Genomic DNA, 25,923 nt, shown 5'->3' on the forward strand with positions numbered 1-25,923 from the left:
GCATTATTCAACTATTCATTATCCCAGGTTTTGTAATTTTTCGTATGTTTTTACTCTTATCTGCTAGCACTTGAAAAAGACCAGCTTTTTCCTCTTAAGAGAGCTTAATTTGCAGAGCTGTGCAGTCTCCCTATTATGTTCTTATCATCCTCTCCCTGTGGTAGGCAGAATGACAAGGATGACAAAAAAAGAACCAAAAACATTTGAAGGCCTTCCTGAAAATCCACGGCAACGAAGGATCCGAAAAGCCTGAGGCTTCTGTTCCTCGAGTGACCTGGAACAAGGCCAAGGGCGACTGGCATTAGCTCTCGCAGTTCACTCAGCACCGGCTTTTGGCTAGTTCTCACAAGGACCAAAACCATCACCTCAGGGCAACGGGACTTTGCATCTGAGGATTTCTCTCAGAGGCTTAGGTGGGGAATTAAACAGCTCTGAGGTGCCAAGAGGTACCCCCAAATTCTCGGAATTCTCATGCCAGTGTTAAATTAACTTTGGTATCCCGAGGACCAGAGGCCAAGGGGTTTGTGGTGGGTGGTTAGTCCCTCCCCTCCCTCCGTCGACCCCTCCGCCCCGCCCCATTCTTTTACAAGGCAATTGACATTTTCTCCATGCTACGTAAAGTGCTATGCAAAGGCGACTTCAAGTCCCCTAGCTCACGCTCCTCCACCTAGATGGCGCCCCAAGCCCCGCTATCTGGAAATTCTGAGCTGCCACCTCCCTGGATCCTTTCCTCCCAGGATCCCTAGGTTTCTGAAGCCAGCGCATCAGGACTCCTGGTTCACCCGGAGGGACGCCCTGCCTGCGGTGTGCCTTGCTCGGGGGAATCCCCGCCCACCTTGTCATTCCTGAAGGGGGATCCCCGCCCCCCGTCCCTGTCGCTCCGGGAAGGGAGTTCCCGCCCCTCGAATCCACCAGAGGGAGGGAATCCCCGCCCATCCTGGAGGCTCGGTGGATCCCCAGCGCGCCGCAGCTGGGAGAGTCGGGCGAGCAGCGGACTCCCAGCGCCGGGGCGTGCCGGTCCTGGGCAGGGGGACGCAGTGGGGTGGTGGCTGCGGGGACCCGCCGAGCCGCGGGCGCCCGGGATTGCGCCTCCCGCGGCTGCGGGCGAACCGCGGCGCTGCAGCTCCGGGCAGGCGCGGCGGCGGCACCGGCGGTGGCAGCAGCGGCGGCAGCGGCGCAGGGTCCCACCGGGCGGCGCCCGGGTCCGGACGCGCGAGGAGCAGCAGGAGCCTCCGAAGAGCCGCGCGCAGGTGAAGCGACCATCCCGCCGCGGCCGGGACTTGGGGCTTCGGTGTGGGGGTGGGGTGGCACCCCCGAGACCGTCTGAGCCCGGGAAAGTTTAGTGACAAATCCGGGTGCGGAATCCTTGCCCCGGCAAGGCGGAGAGTAGGGGCGCCAGGTCCCACATCGGGCGGCGCAAACTCCCCACGTATCCGGCCGGGGGCGGGGAGGACGCGGCCGCGGGAAGAGGGCCGGACAGAGCGAGCCGGGGACAGCGGGACAGCCCGAGACGCACTGCTGAGCACACTCAGGACAGGGCCAGGAGCCCCTACTGGGTGCGCGCCCCGGGTGCCCATCCCTAGGCGGTCGCCGGGTCCCCTCCTCCGGGCGGATTCAGGTGCTCCGGCCTCAGGTACTGCCTTGGGGTCCATCTCCCGCGCTTCCTCTTCTCTCGCCTGCTCTCTGGCCGGCGAAGAGATGAGCGCAGCAAGCGAGTGGAGGGGCGCGCGCAAAGAGCAAGGGCATCTTTGGGGCGGTATTGGCATCTGCCAGGGAGCTGGGGAACGTGCCGATGAGGAAATCCTGCTCTCCCTTTGAAGTCGAGTTCCTCCTAAAACCAGGCCTTCCCCCCTTGTCTCTCTGTCTCTCTTTGTCTCTCTGTCTCTGTCTCTCTCTCTCCCCCCCGCCCTCCCTCTCTCGGGTTTGCGTTGACGTTTTAGGTCTTCGGGCTGCTTGTCTTTCTGCAATGCTGAATTGAGCAAGGGGGAGGGTCCAGGGTCCCTGGCTGGAGTTGGCCAGAAGCCTGTCCTCAGCAGCCTTGATCTGTGCGGGGACTTTGATAAGAGACACTGGAGTGTGAAGAGGACAAGGTCTGGCATGGGCTGGTCTCAGACTGGAATGGCAGGCAGGAGGGCATTCCAGCGCTGCAGACCTGGCTGGGACTGGAGGCTGGTGTTGGGGGAGGAAGCTGCATCTGTCTCCTGCAGCTGGCAGGGCTTCCCACCCACAGAGGTAGGGTGCCTTGGGTGGATGTGTTTTTCTTGACAAATCATGATGAAGCTGCTGGAGGTGGTTGCTGAGTGGCTGCAGCAAGTGATACTCTGGATCTGCTTTTACCCAGAGCTCCCCTGGACCTACAGTGCTGCAGGTCCTTCCCCAGTGGGGTCTCCTGCACTCAGCCTGCTCTGGACTTGGGCTCTAAAGACCCAGTATTTTTAAAGGGCCAGCTTTTCTGGTCTGTGACTTCTGGATGGGAGTCAAATAGGTACAGGTTGGTAGGTGCGGTATGGGAGGGCTACTTGAGGGGCAGAATAGAATGTCTCAGAACACACCCTTGGCTGTAGGTGGTTGTTCTAGCTTCATCAATTCCTTCTTCCATTAGAATGGGCCAAGAACTGCTGCTCCACTAATAACGGCATAATGGTGTGAGCATGTGTTTGGTGGGGGGAGGCAGGTAGGAGAATGTAGGAGTAGAGGAATGGCAGGTGCTGGGAAAGAATCAGAACCATGTACACCATATAAATGCACCTCCCTTGACATAGTTAATATGCTTCTGGAAAAATATTGAATTATGCTTTAAATCGCTATCATTGAAATTGATTTTGCATGCACTTAGGGCAGTTTACTATTTCAGGAAACTTATGATAATTTCTCTATTCATTTCAATCATTTTATTTTTGGAGTACCTGTGGTTTGCCGTGCACAGGAGCTCAGAGCTTTCTGGGGATGCGCGTAGATGAAAGAGGCTCCTTCCTTGCTGTCAGAGTTTCAGTCAATCAGCAGACGTGAGAGAAGTGTCCTGAGAGCTCTGATGCAAACCAGTGCATATGTGGCGTGGAATAGGTGCCCTGTATTGATTGGATGAAGGACTGGAGGGATGATCTAATGAATCAAGTACCTGAGGAGTGGTCCAAATAAAACACTTTAGGTGTACGGAGGAGAAAGAAATGTCTCTTGACTGAGGAGATCTGAAAGGCTTTGTGGAGGAGAACCTAGGTAGATCTTGAGTTAGGATGCGGTCCTAGGGGGACGATGGAAGAAGAGACTGAGCTAAGGACTTGGAGGAACTCAGGTCTGCAGCTGGTAGGGAAATATTGGAGATTTTTGAGTAAGGAATTGTCATGATCAGCTATGTACTTGAGGGTGATTAATCTGACCTCTTGCAGAAGGAATTGGGACTAGGGAGGGATGAGAGGTGAGGAGCCTAGTGAGCTTGTTGTAGCTGGGGGCAGGAGGTAATGGAAGTCTGAGCTGGTGGGTGGGAGCAGGCTAGGAAGAAAGAAAAGGCCCATCAGACATGGGCTTGAAGTGCAGGCACTGCAGGGTTTGGAGTGAAGGAGAAACAAAGACCACATGCAGGTTAGGAGTGTGAATACACAGTTGACACAACGGGGCGGTGGGCGGGGGGGGGGGGGGTGGGATGTTGGAGTTTTAACATTCAACAAACCAGAAGCCTGGAGAAATCCTTCCAGACTTCTCCTACTTGCTTCTCCCACGTCTCATCAGTCGCCGATGTCTATTGATTACCTCTCCTTGTAAAACCTCTCACTGGCTCCCCGGACCTGTGGGATGAATTCCAGATTCTATGCACCTCCTCACACTGCTTTCCTGCATGTCCCGCACACGCATGCGCACGCACATGCACGCACACACAAACACACATGAGCTATAGACCTCCGACCTGTCTTTGCTGTCTGCCTCTACAGCGCTGTTTCTCTAGGGTGGTAGTGGGAGGGGTGAGGTCCTGGAATGGCCTTCTCTCCTGCTCCTCCTGATAAACTGCTTATTCTTCAAGATCCAGCTCCAGGGCCTCCTTCTCTGTCAGTCCTCTGCCTCTCTCTCTCAAGGGACATGGAGCAGTCTTAGCTTTGTTTCCTTGGGACCACATGCTGCAGAGCCTGTTTGCACACTCATCCTGCTACCCCAGGCCTGTCTCTTTAGGACCTTATCTTCTTCATGCACAGATAAGGCCTCCTCCAGTCACCCACCAACTTCCTCAGGGGAGAGGCAGAGGCAACACGCCAGGACACACATACACATACCCCCGCCCCGGCTGACTGGACTCTTGGGTGTTGTCCCAATCCTGACTTGGAAGTTCCAGGCCTGATGGGCTGGACAAGATAACGCAGAGCTGTGGATACTCCCTTGACCTAGAGCATGTAGCCTAAGTGACTTAGCCCACAGAGGGAGGGGGGTGTCCTGTTGGAAGGTGGCCCCAGGTCCCTCTTACTGCACCAACCACAAAGAGAAACATCCCAAAGAAGACGAACTCACAAAAGGTCAAGACTAACCTCAAAGAGAAGCTGAATCTCTTTAACAGGACACAGTTGGAGACGACAGTTTTTAACCTCTTTCTTTGGCCCTCAAAAGCGTCTCCATAGTACCAAGTAGGATGTGAGGCAGGCAAGCCCCTGAGGGATGTAGGTGGACAGGTAGAGGCAGGAGAATCTGAGAAGGGCCAGCATCCCAGGAGGATGATAGGAAAAGGTCATTGACAAAGACTGAGAACAGTGTCTGTAAAGGATGGTCATGGAGGCCAGGTTGCAAGGGACGAAAGAGAGAGTGATTGTCAAGACAGTGGGGGGTAAGACACTAGCCAGAAGTGTGCCAGTTAAAAATAATCCAGAGAGTATTTTGAGGAGGTGATAGTGTTGTGGGAAGGTTTATTCAGGAGAGTTCCCCAATTCCCCCTCCCAGGCATGCTTGGCAAACAAAAGAGCAGTGGGAGAGAATGAACACAAGATAAGGGGTGTTTGGAGGGAAGAGGCCAGAGACGATCAAGAGCAGGTGCAGAGAGAGAAAAAAGCTGGCATCTGCCTTCCCTGGAAGATAGGAGGGAAGCAGAGGTTGGGCACGGCGCTGGCGAGGGAGCCTGCAATGCAGCCAGAGGGAAGTATCGGTTTTGGTAAAACAAGAGGGGCGCCTACTGACAGCTAGGAGGGCCCTGCATGAGGCTGGGGTCTTGGGGCTTGGGGGGACAAGCAGAAGTGCTGCTGATGGCCGGGGGAGGTGAACCTGGTGCCTGACACCGGCTGAGGCAGCCAAGGAAGGATTCCAGAATTCAGGTCAGAGACTGGCTGGAATCCTAGCAGTGCAGAGAACTGCTTGCTGGGCAGATCATTAGAAATTTTGGAGCCTCAGTTTCCTCATGTGCAAAAGTGGTGCAATAGCTACTTCACAGGGTTTTTCTTGGGAGGAATAAAAAGAGGTCCTGATGTGTGTATGCAAAGCCCTCAGTGACAGTGTCTGGTACATCGTGGGTCCTTCTGATAGCGTGTTGAGAAATGCATAAGCCTCTCCTCAATGTCGGTAAGAGCCCAGTTGAACACAGAAGGCAGGGATTTTTAGCAGACCCCACCGAAGCTTGCTTTCAGCTTTGGATGGAAAGCTCTGGACTTCCCAGACTAGCCCTGCCTCCCTGTTCCTACTTTAAGGAATCTTTCAGGATGTCTGCCTTTTTATCTGTGGACTTGTGTCGGTGAATACATCTGTATTTCACCTCCCTCTCTTATGCAAAGGTCAAATTGCCAGGGCTCAAAGCGGGGAGGTCCTGCAGTCTCCCCTCTCCTCAGTGGTTTGGAAGGGGGCGATGCATTCGGATTTGCTAATTCCTGCATTCGCGGAAGCTGAGGCCCAGAAAAGTGGAGAACTTGCCTCATTCCAGTATAACTGGAACCCAAAACACCATCTCCAGTTGCTTGATCTGGGGAACTGTTGTCTTTCAGTGGAAATTTTGCAAGATGCAGGTGGGTGAGGAAGAATGAATAATCTGTGTGCCCCCTTGGTTTTATTAATGGATCTATGATTATACTTAGAAATATTAAATAAATATTCGCCCTTATTAGTGAAGAGGGAAGGAAAAGGAGCACTTAATTTGATTTATTAAACACTCAATAGATGTGTGCCAAATTAAATGATATTTGGGGGAAATGTGCAGAATGTTTTTTTAAGGAAATAGAAGTATAAAAAATATTTTCTCAAATTATTCGTGATTTATTTTCCACCTGGATGGTCTGCATCTAGATTATGTTGTCCTTTGGGCTTAGGCAGAGGTTCCCTATAAAATGACAGATCCTTTTATGGGATTTAAAATTTTTAAATTCTTGATCTTATAATATCCATATTCTAGAAATGGAAAAAAAGGTGGAATTTGGAAAGATTTCATTTCCATGGGTTCTGCAGTTCTGGGCAGAGGCAGGATCTGAAGCCAGGTGGGTCATCTGATTCAGACTTGAATTGCCTGTGATCTTAAAAGCTCAGCATTCTATTTACAAATGTGTTCAAGAAAACACTGGGAGCATTTACGGTTTGAAAACTCAATAGTTGAAGAGGCCCATTGTGGTCTGATAAGGCGGCTGAGCCGAGAGATGGTCTGTTAAGGCACTAAATGTGTGGAGAAGACACATTTGTCTTCCCAGTCTCTCCAGCTCCGGGAAGAGGGCTGCCCCTGGCTGTGGCCTCCCTCCAATGCCAATGGCCTCTTCTCCACTGGACATTCTCAACGGGGTCAGGAAACAATCCCCGTTCTGAGAGCTCCTGCCTTCCTCTTGCATGCATTACCTACATGAATACATTGAGTGAGTAATAGTGACTGGGCTATTAACTTGCAGAAAATCAGAAACTTAAGAATTAATTCTCTTTGTGAGGCAATCTAATGAAACCAGATAGCATTGAACATCTGGCCGATTAAGTATTCTTGGATTATTTGTTTTGGGGTTTTAAAGTGTTTCTGTGGCTCATAAAGCACTCGAGGACGCATGAAGAGGTTTTGGAGAAGCAGAGTTGGGGGAATTGACTTTACAGTAAAGAGGACTAATTTTGCACACACTATTGTTGCAAAGCTTTAGGTGAAATAGTAGCAAGGAGATAGGGGAAGTTTTGTTGTCTGAAGCAGCCTGAAATGCCTAGCTCTCCACATGACGATTAAAAAATCACAAACTCTTAAGGATTTGTAAGTCCTTGAAAGAGCATGATCCAATCCATTGCCTGCAGGTTGGAGTAAATTTAGCTCATTCCAAATAGGATCTGGGATATTTTAACAGCCTCCTGAGGGGCTTCCGTGGTGTGTGTGGCCCTTAGCAGAATGATGCTCCAGACTCGGGCCTTGGAGGTTTTTTAGCAGGAGTGGAAATGGATTTGAGCTGAGCCACTCCTGGTCTCCCTTTTATCCACAGCTGGACCCCTCTGGTACTTGGTTTTGCATTCACGAGACTTCAGCTAACTCAGCTACCTCAACCGAATCATCTGAGTTAAAACATACACTCTGTTGTCCTGGCCTCCGAAGAATGATCATCCTGCTTTGCTAAAAATAAAGACGCACTGAGACAATGCAGAATAGGATTCCTTCCATGAGCAGGGGCCATACCTCATGCTGGAAATCCAAAGTCAGCTCCCTGGCTGAGACCTGCCTGCTGAGGGACTAGAAGTTGTGCTGGAAGGAGGGAGGGAGAGAGGGTCATTTTGGATTGTGGTGGACGCAGTAGAGGCTGGGGGACTGGGCTGCTTTGCAGGGGAGCCTCTGGGCATCCAGAGGAAAGCGGTGAGAGGAGAGAGGGTGCCGGGGAGCTTTGCTCTCCTGGAGCCCTGTCTGGCTACAGTCACTCCTCACAAGATCTTGGGATACCGAGGAGGAAGACAGAATAAACACCGGCTCTTTTGTCCCTTTCCCCAAAGGCCAGCACTTTACGGATGTCTGTCTAACGTGAACCTGCTTTGTCCTGCTTACAGGACCTCTTGGTACTGTAATTCCGATATTCCACAAGACTCTCTTTCTGGAGAGCAGCGAGGCAAGAGTGTTTCGGGTTAGCCTTAGTATCTTAGGCTGGTGTATACAAGTGTGAACACCCAGTAATGCCCCTCCCCCCAAAGAATATTAAGTGGTTCCTGACACTATACATTTGCATGTAAGTGATCGAATATAGTCAACACTCTATTCAAGTGTTTGCTCGTTTCCTTCTCTACTCCTAAGAAGATAAGAATGGAGCCAAGTTTAATAAGCAAGATGTCAATAAACTACATTTTTGTGTGTTGGCCAATGGACACTTATAAAATGTCTGATTTCAGTTGGCTTTCAGTTGGATTCCCCCTCTCCCCTTTTTGGCACAGTGTATTTTATAGAGATATGGGTCAAACTAGATTGTGCTATATGGGTCTCTTGGTGAAGAATAGTCACTTCCAAGGCTAAAGCAGCCATGCAAATATTATTACAAAATCACTCAGCGTACAAAATTGGCATCATTTCCCTCCACAGTTTTCTGCACCCACTCTCCACCCCTACCCTGCCCTGGCCACTGTTATTCTCAATATCATTAGGCTAAAAGAGGAGACAGCTGTACCCAGAAAATGTGCTCTGAGTGCCCTTATCAGCATGGATTCTCATGAGAGGGCAGGCAGTGAGACGGCGCATGGAGAGGCAGGTACCATAAAGGATCGCATTAACCCCTCTCTCAACCTGCTACTCATCTTGAAAAACCTGAGCCGATGTAAGGCTTATTGATTTCTTTATTGGGGAATGCTGGGAAGTAGCGTTTAGCAATTTCTGTCATCTGGGAGACACATGGCACCTGAGCACCCTTCCCACCTTCTGGTCCCTCACATGCTCAACTTCCTGGGCACCATCTTTATCTTGAGGGTCTCTGAAGATGATCTGCCTTTTCCCTCATACTTTTCAGGATCCAGCACAATGTCCAGTACATAGGTACAAATTAAAATTGTTTGAATCTTCCCTATTTGGTAGGCACTGTTCTATACACTTTATACATATTAACTCATTTAATTCTCATAACCATCCAATGAGGTACATACTAGTATTACCCCTGTGTTCGTTTCCTAGGGCTGCTGTAACAAATTACCACAAACTTGGTGGCTTAAAACAACAGAAATTTATTCTCTCATAGTTCTGGAGGTCAGAAGTCTGAGTCAAGGTATTGGTGGGGCCGTTCCCTCTGGAGGCTCTCGGGTAGAATCTTTCCTTGCCGCTTCCTTAATTTAATTACATCTGCAAAGACCATTTTGCCAAATACGGTCACGTTCACAGGTACCAGGACATGAACATATCTTTTTGGTGGCCACCATTCAACCCACTGCATCCTCTTTTGCGGATGGAGAAATGGTGGTGCAATGTGGTTAAGCAGATTCTCCAAGGTTACAGATGGAGCTGGGATTTGAATAGAGCTGTCTGGCTCCAGGGCTTACATTCTTGAACTGCTCTCTCCTGCCTCTCAGTAAATGTGCTCAGTGATTGTTTATGGTATGAATGTTTGGCAGGATGGGTGGGTAGATATATGGATGAAAAGATGCTGATAACAATAATTGGCCAACATTCTCCTTCCCAGTGCACTGAAAATAACAACTAATATTCATTGTTTTATGATGTTGCCTCAGGTCCTCCTCTCTAGCTATTCTTCCTCCTAGGGAGATCTCATCTGCCTCAAGACTTTACCTATGATCTATACGCTGTTGTCTCCCAAATATATGTCCCTAGCTTTGACCTTTCCACTGAGTTCCAGACTCATGCCCCACTGCCAACTTGACGGGTCCACATGGGTGTGTAACAGGCATCTCCTACCTAGCATGATCAAAATGGAATCCTCGATATTTCTCCCTCAGGCTAGTCTTTCCTTCTCCTCCCATCTCAGTAAATGGCACCACCATCCACCTAAAGGCTCATTCCAAAAACCGAGAAACCACATTTCATTCTTCTGTTTTGCTCACACCCAGCAACTAAATCTGTAAGTGTTGTTGGCCTTTCCTCCAATGTCCATCCCTTCTCCCCACTTCCATGGCACCCACCCTAGCTGAAGTCGCTGCCATCTTGTCCCCGGACCCCTGCTCTAGTACTCTTCTAACTGGGCCTCCAGAAGGCACTCTTCACCCCTAGTTCTTCCTCCTCAGAGCAGCCAGAGGAGTCTTTTAAAAACACAGTATCAAGTCATGTCAATCCGCAGCTTAAAGCTGGAGATTTCTCATTGCCATTGGAATACAATCCAGGTCCCTTGCCCCAACCCACATCTCTGATGACGTCCTCTGTTACCATCATTGCCCTCACTCTCTGTGCCCAGACACACCGTCCTTCTTTCTGTTCTGGAACATATCAACCTCTATCCCACAGTAGCGCTTTACCTCTGTCTGGAAGCTTCTTCCCTCAGACCTTCGTAGACATTCTTCTTCACAACCATGTAATTTAAAATGGCTACCCCCAGGCACTCTGTCACATGACGCCTGTTCTGTTTGAAATAAACTTTTAATTTACTTGTTTTTCGTTTGTGTCACCTGTTGGAATGTGAGCTCCATCAAAGCAGGGTCCTTGTCTTGTGCACTGTAGGTCCAGTGCCAACAACAGTGACTAGTATACAGTAGGCACTCAATAAATAGCTGTTGAACAAACTGAACACTTACTACATTCCAGGCACTGATCCCACTTATCCTTATTTTTCAGATGAGGAAAAGTAGGCTCAAAAATTTTAAATTACTTGCCTAAGATGCACATCAATTAAGAGTTGGAACAAGAATTTGAACATAGATCTCTCCGACCCCTAAGCCTGTCTTCTTAACCATTATTCCATATAGAATCTCCAAGAAGCAGGAACTGCCCAGGATTTCTAAAGTCCCTACAGAGCTCTGGGTTTTCTAATTCATTTTCCTGCTCATAAACCCAGGACACAGATTGTTAAAACACAGGGAAGAAGTAGAGTTAGACTCTAAATGTACTGTTTCTCTGAAAAGTTGGCCTTGGGGCTTAAGCTTGAGAAGCTAAGAAGCTCATTTCTTTTTTTTTCTCCACTTGGGCATTTAGGCTCAAGACTTTTTCTGGAGACTTAATGGTTTAAACCCTCTTCCTTGAACCCTTAGAGGAAAAGGCAGAGATGACCAGGTTGCATCCTTGTATGCAAAAGTGGAATTTGTTTGCATTCATAAGAAGCCCTGAAGTCTTCCTCCTTCTGGCCTTCCTTACACACCAACACTTTTCTGTAGTTTGGTCTCTTCTGCCTCCACATGTCCTTCCAGTTGAAAGAACCCTAGGGTGAGAACATGGACCCTATTTTTAGGTTGATTGGTAGCAAGACCGTCTCCATTGGGTCTTGCTAAAAGACTAGTCGATTTCTCTGTCACCAGCTTTGAGCCAGTCATGGAAGAGGCCAAAGGACAGGTTCTTGCCAGACGTGGGTCTCAAAGGAACTTCTGCCGAGGTTGCAGACTGGGGAGAATGAGAAAGCAGCTATGGGTTTCCTTCCCTGTTGTTGAACCTCCTTTTTAAAGTAAGTTCCATCTTGAGAATTACATCACAATCTCAATAAGTAAACATCAGACAAAAAGCTACTATTTCAGGCAAATAGTAATTGTGAGAATGGCCAAGACCCACAAATATAGGTTGGGCTTTTATTCGTAGCAAGGGCTATAGTGACTGCTTAGTGTACCTGGCAAATATAGCTGCTTTCCTGCAGGATGGCAGAACTCTGGCCATTTGATACATCATGCGCTTTGCCTCTGCTGTCATGAGTGGGGTTTGCTACGGTAACCAGAACTTTGCCCAGAGGGTTATGCATGTAAAGTGTCACTCATTGACAGTCTCCTTTATTTTTAGCATAAACCAAAGAGGAGCTGCTCATTGTTCCTGCTAACAGGCAGGTGGGTAGTCACAATGGAGCCTGGGATGCATTGTACGTGCTGTTCTGGTGTGGAATATCGCCACCTACTCCAGTTTTCATTTGTTGGGTCAAGAAGCACTTCTAGATTTCCATTGGTTAAAATCCATGCTGGAACCTGCACACCAGGATAGTTGGACTTATTATTCTTTATAACTCTTTCTCAACCACTTTTCCCTCTCTTCGTCTTGACATAGCATGTAAGCTTTGCTAACAATGGTGGTCCTGCAGAGAGGAGGCAGGTGGCTTCCCATAACCATTGAAAACTGTGAAGCTCAGCAAACATTTATTTGAAGGAGGTAGTTTTATCAGTTATTCTCAGTTGTCTCCTAAAGGTTACACTTTGTCCTCACTGCCTGCAAATCAACATTTTTTTCTTTTGCATTTAACTAATATTTATTTAGCACGTCACATAGAGAAAAGATATATATACTTCCTATCCTATGCATAAAAATAAAAATACTTTTAATTAAAAATAAAATTAAGATTGCCTTGCATTATCAGTTGTATCAAATTGACTATCTTTTGGGCAGGAGGAGAAACAGTTGAGAAAGCATTGCTTCAAGAACATGGTGAGCCTTCTGAACTGTACTTCTGTTGGAGACTTGGAACTGGCTAAGAACCCCCTTGGCGTATTTGCTGATAGATATGTATCTAGGCCTGAGTGACTCTGGGCCATGTAACATTGTGCTCCATCACCTGTGGGTTTGGTTGAGGATGTGAACTGCAGTCCAGAGTGAAGCCAGAGCCACTCCTTGAGTTGATACCAGCTGTGGGCCAGAAATACTAGACTGGGGGGCCAGCACGGTGGCGCAGCGGTTAAGTGCACGAGCTCCGCTTCAGCGGCCCGGGGTTCACAGGTTCAGATGCAGGGCACGCACCGACGCACCGCTTGTCAAGCCGTGCTGTGGCGGCGTCCCATATAAAGTGGAGGAAGATGGACATGGATGTTAGCCCAGGGCCAGTCTTCCTTGGCAATAAAAGAGGAGGATTGGCATCGGATGTTAGCTCAGGGCTGGTCTACCTCCCCCCCACTCTTCCCCCCCCAAAAAAGAAATACTAGACTGGAAGGTTCTTCCAGGCAGAGACCAAGTCCTGTTTGATGCTGTGACTCAACCCCCTAGTGCAGTGCCTGCACCATAGTAGATCCTTCATGAAGGTTTTTTAAATGAATGAAACTAGCGTCAGACTGGCATGTCTGGGTGGGAGAGAAGAACCAGAACTATACTTCAGTCATCCCTACAGCTTAATCCATGAAGATCCCAAAAGTCTGAAATGGTCCTGCCCTTCAGAAATATAATCTAATGGGGGAGACAGGAAATCTAGGGCAGTGCTAGTTATGGTTTAGGATGTATGGGAAGATGAAGCTTCTGATACAAGTGTCTTAAGAGTTATCTTTCCATCAACAGTTTTTTCCAAATGGAAAGATTTCCACTTTACACACTGATCATTTTACATCTAATCAATTTCATGAACTCCCTAAAGTACATTGCACTTGTGCAGCCTCCTTCATTTCTTCAGTAAATCAAATATTTATTTGAGACCTACTAGGTGCTACACCCTTACATTCTAGTAGGGAAGACAGACATAGAGTATATGTGTTAAGCTGTGTCCAGAAGAATGTGACTCCCTAGAGAAGTGGTTCTCCACCCTGCTGTACATTACAAGCTGCTCTTATCTGGGTCGCTAATGACGTCCACATGCTAAATCCAAGGACCAGTTCTGAGCCTTTTCCTTGCTCCTTCAAAGCATCTGACGCACACAGTTCATCCCTCCTTTATCCTTGGAATGCTTCCTTCCCTTGGCTGTCTGGACACCACGCACTCCAGGTGGTCCTCCTCGCTCACCAGCCAGCATTCCTCCCCAGTTTTCTTGGCTGCCTTCTCTTCTCCCTGACCTCCTAATGCTGGAGGGCCCAGGACTCGTTCCTTGCACTTCCTGTTTTTTCTTTCTGCGATTACTGTCTGTGATATCCGTCGTTCTCATGGCTTTAAATGGCATCCATAAGCCAAGAATTTGCACCAGTTTATCTCCATCCTGTGCCGTGTGCATACATAGTTACCTACTTGCCATCTCCACTGAGTGTCTAATGGTCATCTCAGACTTTCACGTCTAAAACCAAGTTCCTGATTCCCATCCCTGCCCCTTCCAGATGCTTTGTCTCTGGTTAGTTCTTCAAAATATACCCAGAATCTGACCATTGCTCGTCACCTCTCCCCTCATCCCAGCTGTCCTCATCTCTCAATTGGACTATTTTAGGAATCGCTCAATTGCTGGTGTTCTCCTTTCCCCTCATAGTCTGTTCTCAACAGAGCAGCCAGAATGAGTCTAGCAAAATGTAAATCAGATCATGTCACTTCTCTGGTAAACCTTCCCAGTGGGTTCCTATCTCACTCAGAGTAAAAGCCAAACTCATTACATAGCCTACCAGGCTCTTGGGGGTCACCCCACTCCCCTTGCCCTTCCCTCCCTGACTTCATCTCTATTACTCGCCCTCTCAGCTCAAGCCACACTGCCATGCTTCTGCCTCAGGGCCATTGCACCTGCTGTTCCCTCTGCCTGGAGTGTTCTTTCATGTAACTAAGTTACTCTCTCACTTCCTTCAGGTCTGGATTCAAATGTCACCTCCGGTGAAGTCTTCCTTGCCACCCTACCCCAGCCTGAGACTTCATATCCCCTTTCTCAGTTTTATTTTCTCCTTAGCACATTGTCAGTTTTTTAACATATCATATATTTTACTGACTTAATTTGCTTTCCTGCCTGCTCTTCCCCACTATAATGTAAAACCTGTGAGGGTGCTTTTTTTGGAGGAGGGGGTCTAATTGATTCACTCTTGTATCTTCAGCACTTAGAACAATGCTTGGCATACAGTAGGCACTCAGAAAATATTTGTTGAGAAAATAAATTAGACTCACTGATATTTTTAATTTAAATAAGGATGCCCCAGGGATTGTGATATATAATTGGTAGGAGGTACAGCACAAGCATTGGTATTTTCTGAACGCTCCCCCGGTGATTCTAATGTGGAGCCAGGTTGCAAACCACTACTTCTTTTTCTCCTTCTTGGGATTTTACCTCTGTGGCATATGTTGTTTTTAGCAAATCCATTAGTCTCAAAATTTAAATTGCAGTGGATGATTTTAATGAAATTTGTGCTGTGTATAACAGCATATTAGGGTTTTCATTAGAGCATCTTGTTAGAGGGAATGTAGTGGACAGTCATTAATCCCTGCATAACCTTGGCTGAACTTTGACGGGAGGCACAGACCCCATATTGCAGTCAAGTGTTTTCTTTGTTAATTTCCCAGTTGAACATCAGGCTTTTCTCTTTATATTTGAAAAGTGAGAGGGGATTTGGATCCGGCTTAACTTCTTTCATCTATATGGGCTATACACATCAATTCCACACCCCCACCCAGAATGTCCACCTACCCATTGCCTAAATTCTGTCCATCCCTTAAGGCCCAGGCAAAGTCTCATTCCCTTTGAAAAGTATTTTCCCCCACCGTCTGGCTGGCAGCCTCTCCCAGAACATCTGCTTCACACACTGCCTGGCTCTTCACTTGACATCCAGCACATGCTGCTGTGATTGGTGAACCTTTTGGTGAACGTGTCTTCTTTTTTTTTATCCCCTCCCAGACTAGACTGTAAACTCTCTGAGGGCACTTGGCTATATCGTTCACCTCTTTGTGTCCCCAGCAACAGGCAGTAAACAGATGCTGATGGAATGGTTAAACTATTCTCGATTAACATATTGGCAGCTTCTAAGGAGCCTTGCCTAGGGGAAGGGGTGTCACTCTTGGCGTAATTAGGGCTTATGCCTTCATCAACACCCTGGCATTTTTTTACTCTGGCTCATTGTTGATCTGTGTCTTTCTCATTTTATAATTTTTTAAGCAACTGAATACATAGCTTGTAAGATTTAAAATCTCAAGATTTCAGTATCCTGTTTGAAAATTAGGTAGTCAGGAAAGCTCAGGTACAGTCACATTTGGCTTTATTTTCAAAATCAGATTCCAGGAGATAAAATTTAAACTGCCTGTTAGGGCTGCTGGGAGGAAGCTCCGAGACAGGGCAAAGGGGGACCTTATAGGGCCCCTCTCTCTATTTGAAGTAGTGGCTTTTCTACTATAGTCTCATTATCAAACTAATGTCCTCATTTCAACAGCCTGGGAGATCAGGTAACCTGATACACTGGAGTAGAAAGAAGGTTTAGAAACCGCGTTCTTAACAGTTTTGTGGCCTTTTGAAGCCCTAGGCTTAGGGGAAAGTGATGTCATGGTGAGACAGGAAATATTATAAAGCTGTAAAATGTTATAAACCAATTTCCATCTGCTCATAAGTGTGTAAGACACAGTAAAGAAAAGCTCATTGTGTTTTTATCCAGCGTGGATAAGGTTACTAGACCAGTACATCACGGGAAAGCTGTTGACAAGGCGTATCTGGACTTTTCAGCAAGGTGTTTGAATGGTCCCTTGTGATGTCTTTGTGGGTAGTTTGGAGAAATGTGAACTGGACAGTAGCAGAACATGGTGATTCATAGCTGACTGGCTAAATGCCAGAACAAAGGAGTTGATGGATTGGTGTCCATCCAGAAGAGGGTTCTAGGAGTGAGAGTCAGACACAGTTCTGCCGTTGGATTTACCCTGCTCCTGTTCACCATTTTTATCCACAACTTGAATAAAGATGTGGATGACATATTTATCACGTTTGCTCATGACCCAGATCTGGGAAGCACAGTGACCTCATTTCACACCAGAGTCAGAGGCGAAATAGACTTACAGGACAGGCCAAGTCTAGCAAGAGTCAGCCAAGGGGCTCAAGTGAAAGTCCTGCACTGACGTCTGAAAAAACCAACTGCATTATTACAGGGTGGTCGGGGACCTGCTGTAGCGGCGGTCTTTGTGTAGAAGAGTTAGGCAGTTCATTTGACTACACGATCAGTGTGCATCAGCACTGGCACGTGACTATTAAATAAAGGTAAACCCCAGATGTGAGGGGCCCAGAAACAGAGGTTGACCCTCTGCACTGGTCCCACATATCTAAACTATTGCGTGCTTCTCCTGGCAACACACGGTGTAAAGTAACACATCCAGAGGCAGGGGTCCAAGATGGGAGAGTTCATGGGAGAGATTCGCCTTCCAGGTCCTTCCCCTGCCAGCCCATATCCCTGTGGACCATCACTTGATCCGCTCCTTGCCATTACTCCAAACTCCCTTATCTCTTTTCCTTTTGCTGTCCCCACCCTCCAAAATCCCTATACCAAGTAAGTTCAACCGTTTTCTGCATTTTCTGCCGCTCTGCCCTGGCTGCTAAGCATTTCTGTGGAAGAAAAAACCCACCCATCTATTTGGATTGGTGCACTTGTGGAATAATGGCGTCTAAACTCATCTGCCCCATAGGCTGGTAGACAGGTGGACAGTCTCTTTATAGGATCCCAATCACCTTCCCCTGCCATTGCCACCACCATGTCTGTTCTAACTCTCCCCTCCCCCTCACACGCCTGCCTCACCACCTTCTCCTTCCCTCCAAGCTAGGGACCTTGATGTTTTCTTCACAGAGGGAATCCGTAGAAGCTCCCTCAGTCCTGCTCCCTCACTTACAAACTACCTATTTCCACATCCAGCCTGTATTCTTTCCTTCCTGCCTCTGAGAAAATTTCTCTCCTTTAATCGGACATTTCCCCCTGGCTCTGGAGACTGTCTCTTCTTGTCTTTTCCACGGTCATACTTGATCAGTATATTCTTTCCTCTCTATCTTTAACTTCTCCCTATCTCTCCATCATGTGCAATTAAAACTCTTTTGCCTTTATATCCTTAACAACCAAATTACTGGAAAACTTGGTCTGTATTGGCTGTTTTCACTTCTTTAATCTCTCATTGATTCCTCAATGGGCTGTGCAACCTGATTTCCATTCCCAGCCCTCCACTGAGATTCCTTCCCTTGCCACAATCACTAGTGGGCCTCTACATCTAAATCCACTGGAAACTTTTCAATACTTAATCCAGTTGACACTGCTGACCAGTTCCTCCTCTATGAAACTCTGTTCTCTGGCTTCTCTGACACCACTTCTCTCCTGGTTTTCTTCTTACCCCTTTAACTAATACTTCATCTTAATCTCTCTGAGCTCCTCTCCATGGAGCCCTTTAATTGACTTTTGCAACAACTTTCATCCCATTTTGCTTTTTTTGAATGGGTTTTATACTTGGCCTCTTAAACATTGACGTTCTCATTTCCCCCCTGGGAATTTCAGCCACATTTTCAACCTCAGCCACCATTTATATTCTGATCATTCCAAAATCGGTACCTTTAGCCCCAACCCTCCTCCTGAACTCCAGACTCACATGTCCAGTGTCTACCTACCATCTCCATCCGGGTGACCCTCAGCTACTCCAAAGCAACACGTCCCAAACTGAGCTCATCACCTTCCCCATGTGAACCTGCTCCTTCTCCTCTGTTCCCTGTGTTGGTCAATGGCACCCCCTCTCAACCAGCCCCCCAAACAAGAAATCTGGACTCATCCTTCACTTCTCTGTGGTTCTGTACACTTGCACATGGGAGGGTTGCAACCACAGTCCATTGGACGACCAAATTAATAAAGTATTTCAATGGCTTTCTGGTGTAGGCCTGCTAAGACTTATTCTCATTTCTGGTCTGGAAGTCAGAAAAAAAGGCCAAAGCATTGAAATTAAGGGAAATAGATACAGCTCCGTGCTGGGAAAAATTTTCTAAACATTATAGCCTCAAAGTGGCACGGACTGCCTTGAGAGGTAGTAAGTTTCCCTTCACTGGAGGCGTCAAGCAGGGTCTGGAGGACTGATGTTACAGGATTGGGCTGGGTGACTTCTAATGCCTCTACCAACTCTGAGATTAATTCAGCAGCTAAGTCCCTCTTATATACTTTGTCCACATCATCTCTAATAGATTATTAGCCCCATTTTATGGATGAGGAACCAGAAACTCAGAGGGTCAAGTAATTTTCCTAAGTAATTATTCAGCTGGGTAGTCAGTGTTAGGGCCAGGCCTCCAAAGCAGACCTGGTGTCCCCAAAGCCCACTGTTTTTGTGAAGCCATTGGAAACAGACTTCAGTTCAATAGAGCATGGTCAGTGGTCTACCCTCATTGGTACAGGCAGACCTTTGAGGATAATAGAAAGGAGCAATACTTTGATTCGGAGCTTAAATAAATAAATTCGGAGCTTAAGTTCTTCTTAAATAGGTCTCCATTTTTATTGGTGTATTACCCTTCCCCTCCGTTTCTCCAGATACTTTATTATTCTAACAAGCAATCCTAATAACCAAATGCAATTTTCTTCATAGGCACCACTTCCATTTCCCACAGGCTTGGAAAGGAACTAATGAGAAAGAGTTAACTCTTCCATTTGCTTTGAATTAAATGCAGGTCCCAGCTTCGGAGGTTCTGAGTTGCTGCTAAAATAGCAAGTGTGATGGATGCTGCAGGGGGCAATCCTGGGTTGTCTTTTACAAACTTGAAAGAAAGGGGAGATGCCACATATTGGAGGGGCGGGGATTGGCTTGAGGTATAGAAAGAATATCTAAGTAGATATTTACCTCATTTTCATTGTGCCTCTAATACATTGTCCTGGAAGGAACCAGAGGTCTGATTAAAACAGCAGATAAGCATCAAAATGGGAGGCAGCGAGTCTAGGACAGGAGCCGGGCAGGAGAAAGGGGTCCGAGGGGACAGTTGAGTCGAGGATCTGAAAGCCAAGCTGTAGAGACCTGACTTGCAGATAACCCGTGAGGGGCTATTTGTATAGCCCTCATTAGCTGCATTCCCAGAACTCTAAGGAGCACTCACCCTCTTACCACTGACGTATATGGTTACTTCTCCATCTTGCACCTGATCCCAACCTTATTGTTTGAATACTTCACGAGTGTTCTCAGTCTGTGGGCTTGAGGGTTAGGCAAGGCTTGAGGAATTAAAATCTGGCAATAATCCCCAAGCCTAAAGATGGGTAGAATAACCAGCTCCTCTACAGTCCTTTTTTCAGAGTGGCAAAAATGTAAATGTGGTCATTGCAAAGAGTACAATGCAGAACTGGGAGGGAGTATGGTGGCAGAGTGAAACGAGGAACAGACCAGCAGCCGACACTCGGTTCCCGTCCCGCTACTGGCACTGTCTGGCTTCGGTAGCTGGTGTCTTTAGCTCCCAGTTACTTCACACTTAGAATGAAGCAGTTGTCTTTAATAATTCTTAAAGTCTCTTTTATCTCTTAAAGAACAAAATGTCCTGACACACAGTCATCATCCACACATTGCCTGTTACTTGGGAACGGATCATCCCATTTCTGCTCTCACTACCACAGCCCCGCTCACGTCTGCAGTGCCTTGGACCTCGCGTTCTGTCCTAAATGAATAAATTCTTCTAAATTAAGCTACCCATAAAAAATACCCTGTTTCTGTTAGGAATAAGTTCCATGAATATTAAAAGATTTGCAAGGCATGAAAAATTCAGTTTCCCTTCCCCTGACAATTATTTCTTCTGTGGACTGTTAGAGATTATTTGTTTTAATCTCATATTTTAGAAATGAACAAATCTGGGCCCAGAGAGGTGAGGCAGCTTTCTAAGTGTCACACAGCAGACTCTTCCATAGGACTTTTTCCCCACTGCCCAAAATGGTAAGATGCAGGTACTGGGCAATCAGTGTTTAAAAGAAAATTATAGTTGAACTTCCAAGAGAGTTATTTTTAAACAGGAGGCTGTTTCACCTTGGGATTTTTTTTAAAGGAAAAAAGATAATAAACAAGGGCACTAGATTTGTCCTTTTAAGCCAAATTAAAAAGTGCCTTCTCCGTGCTGTTGAAATTGGCAGGCCGACATCTTGTGGACAGACTGTTCTGGTCGACTCGGTTAGTTGTTATCCCAAACGCAAATCTGACTCACGGGTGAGATCATGAGAAATCTGGACTATTTTTCTTGATGACTTTTTCTTTCCTGTTCCAGTTTTCTTTTGCGGTATTTGGCTCTGTATGATGCCCATGCTGGGGAACAGAATCTTGAAAGGGTTGTTCCTAGGATGGTGTCTGATGTCCTGTGAATCGTAAGCCAGCCGGAGCAGGTTTGCCCATCAACTGTATGTGGCTTTGGTGCGGAAACTTAGGGGTCTGTGCAGGTATTGTCTGTGTGTGTGAGTGTGTGTGTGTGTGTGTGCGTGTGAGTGTGTGCTAGCCTTGTGGCAGAGTAAGAAGATTTCTGTTTACTGGGCTATCAGGGATTTGGGGAAGGCCCTCCTTCTAATCAAATGGACTGTTTTCATTCAACAAATGTTTATTTAGTATCCACCTTTTGCTAGAAGCTGGCGATATAATGGGGACTCCTACCATCTAGAAGAGGTTGCCTATATTTAAATAAGTGAGTATTACCTAGTCTGTGTATTAGGGTAGTGTTAGCTGCTGTGACAATTAAATCCCCAAGTTTTAGTGGCTTAACATACACAAATTATTTCTCTTTCACGTAATAGCCTAGCACAAGAGTTGTTTATCGGCAGGTAGCTCTCTTCCACGTGGTGATTCAGGGCTCCAGGCTCTTTCCATCTTGTGTCCCCACAGTTTCCTAGGGCTGCAGTGTACTTTGCCTCCTACTGGTAGAAGGGGAAAGAAGGAGAAGGTACATTTACTTCTGAAATGCCTTGGTTTGAAAGTGGCACATTTCGTTGGGGAGAACTAACCACATAGCCCCACTTGGATGCAAAGGGGACTGGGAAATGTAGCCCATGAGGAGTCTATACTGTGGAAGGGGACTATATGGAATTTCAGTGATTGGCTGGTCTTCTCTGCTGTTGTTTGACAAGTACTTTATGTGGGGGAGGGCGCTCTAGGATACCACACAGACACAGAAGAGAAGCATCTACCCTGGAATTGGGGGGGTTGGGGGGGGTCATCACTTGTTATTCATTCCTTCCTCTTTCTTCCTCCTGAGCTTGATTTCAGTTCTCCAGCATGCCACTCTCTCTGTGTCTCTCACACCACTGCATATGCTCTTTTCTCTTTCTGGAACTTTTCTCCCACCTCACCTTGCCCTTCTCCTGGCTAACTCAATATTCCATCAGGCACAAATTTGCAAGGCATTTCCCCCAAGAAGCCTTTCCTGGACCTACAAATCCAGTTTGCATGAATGCGTTCTGGCCTTATATGAAGGCAAAGCAAGGAGATTTTTATTTATTGGGACTTGATTGCCCACAGGAAGGCATTCTTGCTAATCAAATGGAAGTTTTACGTGGCATACACTTCAGGGGTCAAGGAGCATTTAGGGAGAAGAGGGAGATAAGGAAGGCATAAGATGATGGGGGAGTGAGGTAGGGACCTTTGCAGCCTTCCATTAGCTTGGAGGTGAGAGCTCCAGCCCTTTGGAGGTGGAGAGCAGCTTGGGGCTTCCAGGCCATTTCACTTCAGGAAGCTATACTTCTAACAGTGGGTTTCAGGACTTGTTTCTCAGGGTTCATTTCTAGAGAATAAATGAGAAAAATTTCCAAATGTTGGTTGAGAAGTGGGATGCCCCAAAAGGGCCAGAGGCTGTCTGTGGGGAAGCATCCTCTTTGACCAGGAGGAAAAGGAGATGGTTATCCAGCCAGCCTCAGTCTCCAAGTGGAGGCCGGAGGGCGTGTAGAACCTTCCAGGGTCGAAGCAATGATGGAATGCATCTTCCTGTTCCAGCAGGCACAGGACCTTGTAAAGGAACATGGGGTTTTAATTTTTGGGATATAAGAAATGAGCATGTTTCTCCCGCAGCTGAACTTATCTCCTTGTTCAAAAAATATTTCATACTAATTATTTTTAATGATCTCAAGGAAAAGTGCCTTTTGCGATTATCTTGACAAGTTCATACATGCAAGGGGCCTGCTGATCCTGCATTTATGAGGCGACGGCTGCTTTTACTGTTTAGGTTACCATTAGTGTGACCTAAAAATAGACCGGTGAGCTGGGTGCTCAGAAAAACACTTGGCAGGATGGTTTAGGAAGGAGACTGTGTTAACCCCACTGGCTGTCCACAGAATGCTGTCCATTTCTGTCTTCTTCCCCACTCCAGTCTGAAGACTTGGTTTTCTAGAACCCGGGGCTGGACCAGTACATTATGGGAGAATAATCACAGATACAGAAACTGAAGGCAAAGAATCCAAGGTATGGGGTAAATCTTTGATATCGGATTGAGCAGTAGTTGACTTCAGCCGTTCAGGAACCCTCAGACTCTCAACTTCCCAAGGGGTCCACTCTGTTTATTGTGATTTCTCAGCCCAAGTGCGTTCATTCATTCATTTCATGCATTCATTCATTTATAGAGCACCTACTGTGCACTCTTATAGGCGCTAGGGTTACAGGGGTGAGCAAGGCATTCAAAACTCTGGCCCCACATAGCGCTCACATTTTAGGAGGTGGAGGGACAGACAGGAAACAAGTAAACTAATGAATATGCAACATAACTTCAGGAACCAAATGCTTCTTGAAGAAAAATACAGCCACTTAAGGGGTTACAGGGTTATGGAGGGGCCTTAGTTAGATCCTGTGGGTAGGGAAGGCTGCTCTGACAAAGTGACGTTTGAGCTGAGACCTGAGAAATGGTTAATTAGCCAGGCACTGATCTGAGGAAAGGGGGATCCGTGGAGAAGGAACAGCAAGTGCAAGGACCCCGAGGGAGGAAAAGCAGCAGGGCCAGTGGTGATGGGGTAGAGCATGTATTTAGCGGGACTGCAGCAGGGACGGGCCATAACGGATCGCCAGGTGGCAGGAGGCAGTGGGGTGATGCCACTTGAGAAACGTTTGACCCTTGCTCAGGGAGGTAAGGGAAGTCATAGAGAGAGCAGAATTTTCTAATGAATTAACTTTTTTTCCATATACTCTAATACATGCAGATATGTAGGTCTGGTTTCCAGTCTTTACACTATTTTGCTTTTTGGTGAAAAGGAAGGAATTGATGAGCGCAGAAAATGTAGTTGTTTGGAGAAAGCCGTTTGGTGGAATATAAAATGACTCCTTTCTGTTCCTCAGAACCCTGGTGCTGCCCACTGCTGGGGAAGCGCTCTGCCTTGTGAGAAGGTTCTGACTTGGAGCGGAGAACTTAGGGTCTAATTGGCCCATTGTAGAGCAACTTTGACCACTGCCTGGAAAACTCCTCAGATCTGTCTAGTTAACAGCAGCTCTGTCGCTAATAAATCCTTTGAAATCTTCTGCTGTTGTTGGCTTTCTATGGAACATTTGCATGTCAAGATCATTTGGGTTTGGAGTTTAAGTCTCCTGCTGTTCCTAATGTCATAAACAGATAGTAATAACCCGGGAGGGGATTATGTTCCGGGGTTGCAAGTAGATGAGCTTTAAAAACATCAATCTTATTTGCAGGCAAATATGGCTAATGATAGACTAAGGAAAACAAAATAATTCAAAATCTGCAATGAGTGCTTGGTTATTTCCAAAGGGCCTGCTTTTTAATGAAGTGCAGTAGAGAATGAAGGATAAGAGGAAAAGTAGAAATAGCATCCCAGGAGTTTCTTGTTGTTGCTTTTTTTAAATAAAAATTATAACAGGCCAACCAAGGCTTGGAAGTGGTGTTGGTTCCCTCCCACCCCCCCCACCACCTTGTGGGGCTGGGCTGGACCGCAGGGCCTGTGCAGGTCTGGGTCACTGAGGGAAGCAAACCTCTACCCTTGGGGTTCTCCACCAGGGGCGATTTTGCCACAGTGGACATTTGGCAGTGTCTGGAGATATTTTTGCTTGTCACTGGGGATGCTGGAGGCATCTAGTGAGTAGAGGCCTGGGATGCTGCTGAACATATAACAGCACACAGAACAGCCCCCCAGCACAAAGGGCTATCCAGATCCAGCTGTCAGTAGTGCAGAGGCTGAACACCTCTGCCTATCCACGGCTCCCCGTTCTGTTCTAGCCCCCAGTAATGGACTGGCTCTTGCTGCTTTTCCCTAGGAGTTATTTCATCTCCAAGTGCAGGCCTGGAAGGAGCCTTAGAAAGGATGTAATCCTCATCTAAGTTTCACAGGTGGGGCCTGTAGGACGTCAGACAGATGGAGTGACTTTCCCAAGTTCACACAGCTTTTTAGTCACAGAGGTAGGATGCATGAACAGGAAAAAATTTTAGGAGCTTTTGCAAAAGGAGTGTTTGCAGGCTTTTTACATTCTCCTCTTGGATTATCACTTCGTTCGTACAGTAACTATTTGTTGAGTGTTTGTTTTGTTTCTGGAACTCTGCTACCATCTGTCACCTGAATAAACATGAAGATTGCCTAAAATGGGCAATACAATAATAATGCTCGTAATAATAGTGTTGAGAACATTTATTGAGGGTTTATGCTGGACCAGGACTAAATCCTTTAATATCTCATTAAATCTTCCTACTACCATAAGTGTGACCTAAAAATAGAAGCAGGTATGATTATTATTCCCCTTTTACAGGTGACAAAACTGAGGCTTGGGAGCTTAGCCAGTATGGGAACTAGGGATTTGAGCCTAGTTCTAACAGATTCCAGAACTAGAACTCCTAACCACTGAGGTCTCCTTTTTTCCTACATGATGATGAGAAATTGAATTGTTACTATGGTTATGAGACTGTTGTTTTTAGAGTTTTGACCAAAACTCAAGGAGAAGAAACATAGATATATTCTTCTGGATATATTGCCAAGGCCATCAGTGGGGTTTTTGCTAATTTTTTGGTTGCTGTTGTTTTTGAATTTTCCAGGCATATCAGCACTTTTATTTATCTTCCACAAATACTATTTTTGAGAGCATTCACTGTGTTGGGGAGGTGGCTACCGACCAGGGACTCAGCAGTGAGCAAAATACTTGTCTTAGTTTGGGTTTCCCCCATACCAGACCCTGAGACAAGGATTTGGGTGCGGGAAGTTTGTTTGGATGCAGAAATTGTGGTGAGGAATGGGGAAGTGAGAGAGGAAGGGAGAAAAGCCGATAAAGTGTGTGTTAATGAGGTTATTGCTGTGACAGCAGGGGCTCAGGCCCTCTGTGAGTCTCTAAGAGACTGTGCAGAACACATCTCAGAATTGCCCCACTAAGACAGGTGGACGCCGGGTCATTTATCC

The 25,923-nt window shown here is 46.8% G+C and overlaps 1 protein-coding gene across 2 annotated transcripts in view; it reads left to right on the forward strand.

The window, feature by feature from the left end:
- The first annotated feature begins 1,180 nt into the window (after window positions 1-1,180).
- Window positions 1,181-25,923, forward strand: part of PDZD2 (PDZ domain containing 2) — a 348,033-nt gene continuing 323,290 nt past the window's right edge. For both annotated transcript variants that reach the window (XM_004422700.3, XM_087443167.1), the window contains exon 1: window positions 1,181-1,250. The gene's annotated coding sequence lies outside the window, so the exon portion shown is untranslated. The remainder of the gene's footprint in view (window positions 1,251-25,923) is intronic.

The sequence above is a fragment of the Ceratotherium simum genome, chromosome 18 (assembly GCF_057802395.1).
Source record: "Ceratotherium simum simum isolate JZ-2026a chromosome 18, ASM5780239v1, whole genome shotgun sequence".
NCBI classification, from domain to species: Eukaryota; Metazoa; Chordata; class Mammalia; order Perissodactyla; family Rhinocerotidae; genus Ceratotherium; species Ceratotherium simum.